Source organism: Ictidomys tridecemlineatus, chromosome 6 (assembly GCF_052094955.1).
Source record: "Ictidomys tridecemlineatus isolate mIctTri1 chromosome 6, mIctTri1.hap1, whole genome shotgun sequence".
In the NCBI taxonomy this organism is placed as follows: domain Eukaryota; kingdom Metazoa; phylum Chordata; class Mammalia; order Rodentia; family Sciuridae; genus Ictidomys; species Ictidomys tridecemlineatus.
In genome coordinates, this window is record NC_135482.1 from 10,271,221 (window position 1) to 10,276,433 (window position 5,213).

Sequence of the window (5,213 nt, forward strand, 5' to 3'; positions counted from 1 at the left end):
CAGGAATTTTGATAAGGGATAAGGCAAGTGCCCGAGTATTTCTAGAATGCAGAGGCTGGGGTGGGGGAGCCGGGGCAGAACAAACCGCCTGGTTATGCTCCTTATTTATTTATTTTGTGTGTGCCGGAGGAAATACGCACAGGTTTCAAAACCCAGAAGGTACAAAGGGGTCAGCTAAGGCCCTCCGCCCGCCTGGTCCTGCACCTGGTCCCTCCCAGGACGGCTGCTTACTCTTTCCCCCCAAATCCTCCTCCTGCCCTCTTTACCGTCAACACCAGCAGCCTGACTGCGCGCCCTTTGCGTTTCCCCTTCCCCTATCTCAGAAGCTCGCTGCCCAAACGTTTGTGTGGGTTAGGAAATGGATTAGTGCCCTATAAAAAAGCCCCGGGGACCAGATGAAGTGGCCCACGCCTGTAATCCCAGCAGATGGGGAGGCTGAGGCAGGAGGATCGCGAGTTCAAAGCCAGCCTCAGCGGTGAAACCCTGTAAATAAATTACAAAACAGGGCTGGGGGTGTGGCTCCGCGGTCCAGTGACCCTGAGTTCAATCCTCAGAATCCCTCCCTGGGGGAGCTGAGCTGTTTGTCCTTTCTGCTACAGGAGGACACAAAGGGCACCATCTGTGAAAACTGGCCAGACACAACAGCTTCCAGAAGTGTTTATAAACCACCCAGCCTCGGGTATTGTGTTTCAGCAGCCCAAACAAAGCAAGCTGCGTGTCAGAGTAGGACATCAAGAGCTGCTGCTTTTCTTTCTTTAACTGCATTTAAAGTTTTCAGATAAAAATACAGGGACTCGCCAGGTGTGGTGGCACGCGCCTGTCATCCCAGCTGCTTGGGAGGCTGAGGAAGGAGGACCACAAGCTCAAGGCCAGCCTCAGCAATTTAGCTTGGCTCTAAGCAACTTAACAAGACTCTGTCTCAAAAAGAAAGAGCTGGGCTCCTACCCCGTAGCACCCTGGTCTTATTTTTCTTTTCTTTTTTTTGGGAGGGGGGGTTGCTGGGGTGGAACTCAGGGCCTCACACGTGCCAGGCAAGTGCTCCACCACGGGGCCACTCTCCAGCCCCTGGCCTTATTCCTAATCTGTGCAGGTGGGTTCGGGCCCAGTTCTGGATTTCCCCTGGTCTCAATTACTGAGATAAGAAATGAAAGGCCCTCGGGGCTGGTGGTGCCTGCCTGTGACCCCAGCCCTTCAGGAGCTGGGCAGGAAGCTGGCAAGCCGGATGCCACCCTGGGCCACCCAGTGAGTCTCTGCCTCAAACAACACGGAAAAAGGGGGCTGGAGGGGGACCTAAGTGGGGACGTTGCTTAGCACGTGCACAGCCCTGGGCTCCCTCCTCAGCACCACGAAAAATAAAAATTAAAAAGCCTTTGGAGTTGTCCAGCTCACTGACCTTGTTTGAGGCTCAGAGAGAAGGACCCCTGTAGTCACACAGCAAGGCAGGGGCAGAACTGGAGGTTCTGCAGCCTGGGCATTTGCAGCAAGTTCCTCTTGGAGAGGACACAGTGGGAGCGGTCTCCCAGCTGGGTTGCTCAGTGCTGGGTACCTGGTGCTGGGTTGCTCAGTGCTGGGTACCTGGTGCTGGGTTGCTCAGTGCTGGGTACCTGGTGCTGGGTTGCTCAGTGCTGGGTACCTGGTGCTGGGTTGCTCAGTGCTGGGTACCTGGTGCTGGGTTGCTCGGCGCTGGGTACTTTGTGCTGGGTCTGAACTCCAAACAGCCCAGCGGATGGTGGTAATAATGATCTGAGCAGCTCCCACTGTCATCCATGCTGGGGGCTGTGTGTAACTTTTCCCTCCTGGTCCTGTGAAGATAAGCCCAGCAGTCCCACTTCTTGGAGCTGGTCACCAAGGCTCAGAGGGGCAATCCATGTCATTATCTGTCAAGACCCTCCCGACCAGGAAGTGGCAGTGCTGCGATTTTAACCCACATGAATTTAACTCCAAGGCTCAAACCCTTCCCCTGGATTACTCACCCTAATTAACATGGATGTGCCCATTTTTCAGACAAGAAAACCGAGTAGTGGTGACAAGCCCTCTCTCTGGGGCCACTGTAGCTTTACAAGAACTCAGAGCCAGGACACTCGGGTGCCTGTGGCCCAAAGATGAAGACAAAGACTTGCTGGTGCCTGCTCACTTGACCTTCGATGCCCAGTGTCCATGGTGACTGGTTTCTCCCAGATGTCTCTGCTGTTCGGGCAATCTCTTCAACCCCCTTCCCCTTTCCTGTCTCCTTCCCTCTAGACTTTATTTATTTTTATTTTTATTTTTTTGAATTTTTAAAATATTTATTATTTTTTAGTTCTCAGCGGACACAACATCTTTGTTGGTATGTGGTGCTGAGGATCGAACCGGGCCGCACGCATGCCAGGCGAGCGCGCTACCGCTTGAGCCACATCCCCAGCCCCTCCCTCTACACTTTAATATTTGGGGTCAAGCTAAAGGCCTAGAAGAACTAATTCCAACCTCAGCTTAGTCATTTACTTGCTGTGTGACCTTGGGCAACTCACTTAACCTCCCTGGGTCTCACTTTGCTCAGCTGTCAAGTGGGAAATGTTTTGTCTAAGTCTGAGCCTATGACTGGCCATGCATATTGGTTAGAAGGAAAGGGCATATTTATTGTGCCCCTACCATCTGTCACACCTGGCATGAGACATTGGGGACCCTGAAGTGGGCCAAGCAGACACAGACGCTGCTTTCCTGGCGATGTTCCTGGGACGGTGGACGGTGTGGTTAACTGCTGCAGGAGGTGGAGTAACGGGTTTTGTCGGTGTGGGCGGAAGATGAGGGCCCTACACCCGGAGGAAGGGTGGGATGACTAATGTGACAGGAGACAGAAGAGCCCGGCCTGGGCTGTCAGCGGTGGATCAGGACTGGAACCCCGAGTCTGCTTTTCGGGCGCCCGGTCCCGCCGTCCCCTGCCCTGCAGAGAGCCCGCCCACAGGAGATTAATGTCACACTGCGGTCCCGACGCGTTGAGGGGCTGGTCTGTCCCCGGGTGGTGCACGGGGTGGGGGTGGGGACTGTGGAAACGAAGCTGGAGCGGCCTCGGCGACCTGGGAGACCCCGTCTCCTGCAGAGAAGGGCCAGGGAGGGCTGTGACTGCGGGTAGTGACCCTGGGTCCCACCAGTGGGACCAAAGAAACAGGAAAAGTCGGAAGAAGCTGGGGCAGGAGTCGCCCCGCCCCCAGAGGCAGGGGGAGGGGTCGCCTCGAGGCCCCGCCCCCAGGTGCCCGCCGGGAGCCGCGGGCCTCTCTCCCAGCTCCGAGCTGAGCCCGGCCCCCAGTCTCGGTCCGGCTCTGGCTTCAGCCTCCCCAGTCCCCAAACCCTGGGCGGCGCCCGCGTGCCCAAGGAGCCGCTGGGGCGCGGTGGGGGGGGGGCTCCAGGCCGCAGCCGCAGGGGTCAGCATCCCCGGGTCCGCGCCGGCTCTTGGGAAACCTGGTGAATTCTGCAGCGCCTCCTCCTCCTCCTCCCCCTCCTCCTCCTCCTCCCCTCCCCTCCTCCTCCTCCCCTCCCCTCCTCCTCCTCTTCCTCCTCCTCCTCCCCCTCCTCCTCCTCCCCCTCCTCCTCCTCCTCCTCCTCTTCCTCCTCCTCCTCCTCCTCCTCCTCCTCCTCCTCCTCCTCCTCCCCCTCCTCCTCCCCCTCCCCCTCCTCCCCTCCTCCTCCTCCTCCCCTCCCCCTCCTCCTCCTCCTCCTCTTCCTCCTCCTCCTCCCTCCTCCTCCCCCTCCTCCTCCTCCTCCTCCTCCTCCTCTTCCTCCCCCTCCTCCTCCTCCTCCTCCTCCTCCTCCTCCTCTTCCTACTACTCCTCCTCCTCCTCCTCTTCCTCCTCCTCCTCCTCCTCCCCCTCCCCCTCCCCCTCCTCCCCCTTCCTCCTCCTCCCCCTCCCCCCTCCCCCTCCTCCTCCTCCCCCTTCCTCCCCCTCCTCCTCCTTCCTCCTCCCCTTCCTCCTCCCCCTTCCTCCTCCCCCTTCCTCCTCCTCCTCCTCCCCCTCCCCCTCTTCCTCCTCCTCCCCCTCCTCCCCCTCCTCCTCCCCCTCCACCACCTCCTCCCCTCCCCCTCCTCCTCCTCCTCCTCCCCCTCCTCCCCCTCCTCCTCCTCCCTCTTTTCATATGACCCGGCCCCTGCCTCCCTGTCAATAAGGAGTCAGAGGAGAAGTGACTTCCCTGTGTTGTCCTGTGTCACTGTCCCCCACCCACACATACGGCATCCCCTGGCTGCCTGGTCCCCAGATGGTGGCCGCTCCAGTGCAGGGCTGCAGGTTGCTCACCGCTTCCCTGGTGCTGGGCACAGGCCAGGCCTTCGCAGAAATGAATTAATGGGAAAGGCCAGGGATAGGTAATGGCCCCCAAAGATGTCCATGTCTTGTCCCTGGAACCTGTGGATGGGCTGTGGCATAGGGCAAGAGGGCTCTGCAGAAGTGATTCTGGGAAGGGCTGAGAGGGGAAGAAGTTCCAGCCTCTGCCTTCCAGCTTCGCCTGCCCCAGAGCCGTGTAGGACTCTCTCTCTCCTCTCTCTCTCTCTCTCTCTCTCTGCCTCCATCCCTATCCCTCTCTGCATAATCTGTCCCTTGTATTTCTGGCTGATACAAGGGCCACTTGGCATCCAGGGTCTACACTGCAGACTGCTCACAACCCACCTCGGTGGGTGGCCCAAACCCAGAAGCTCTAGGTTGGAGCCTGTGTTGCTCCCAGTCTCCAGGGACAGGGGGCTGGCCCTGCTGGCCTTGCTGTGGGCCTGAGGAGTGCAGGCTCCCCTCCTCCCTCCCCAGGGCAGCTGAGCAAACACAGGAGTGTGGAGGGGGTGGGGTGGGAGCAGAAGAGCTGGGGACAGACCCCAGGGGAGGGCGGGCTGAGACCTGGAGCCCAGGTGCAAGGTGAGGTCTCTGCAGAAGACAGTGGGCCCAGCGGTGCTGGAAGCCAGGATGGTGGCTCTCGTCTGGAATCCCAGCAACTCAGGAGGCTGAGGCAGGAGGCTCTGGAGTTGAAGGCCAGCCTGGGCCTCTTAGCGGGACCCTATGTCAACATGAAAAGGGCTGGGGGTGTGGCTCAGTGTGGAGCACCCCTGGGTTCAGGCCCCACTGTGGAGGTGGGGGAAGCCAAGTCCAATGACCAGCCTCATGGCCGGGCTGGGCCCTGGGGACCCTGTCCCCATGCACAAGCTGTCCGTCTCCAAATGGCCTCCACATCTAGTGGAGAGGCTCCTGTTCATCATAAAT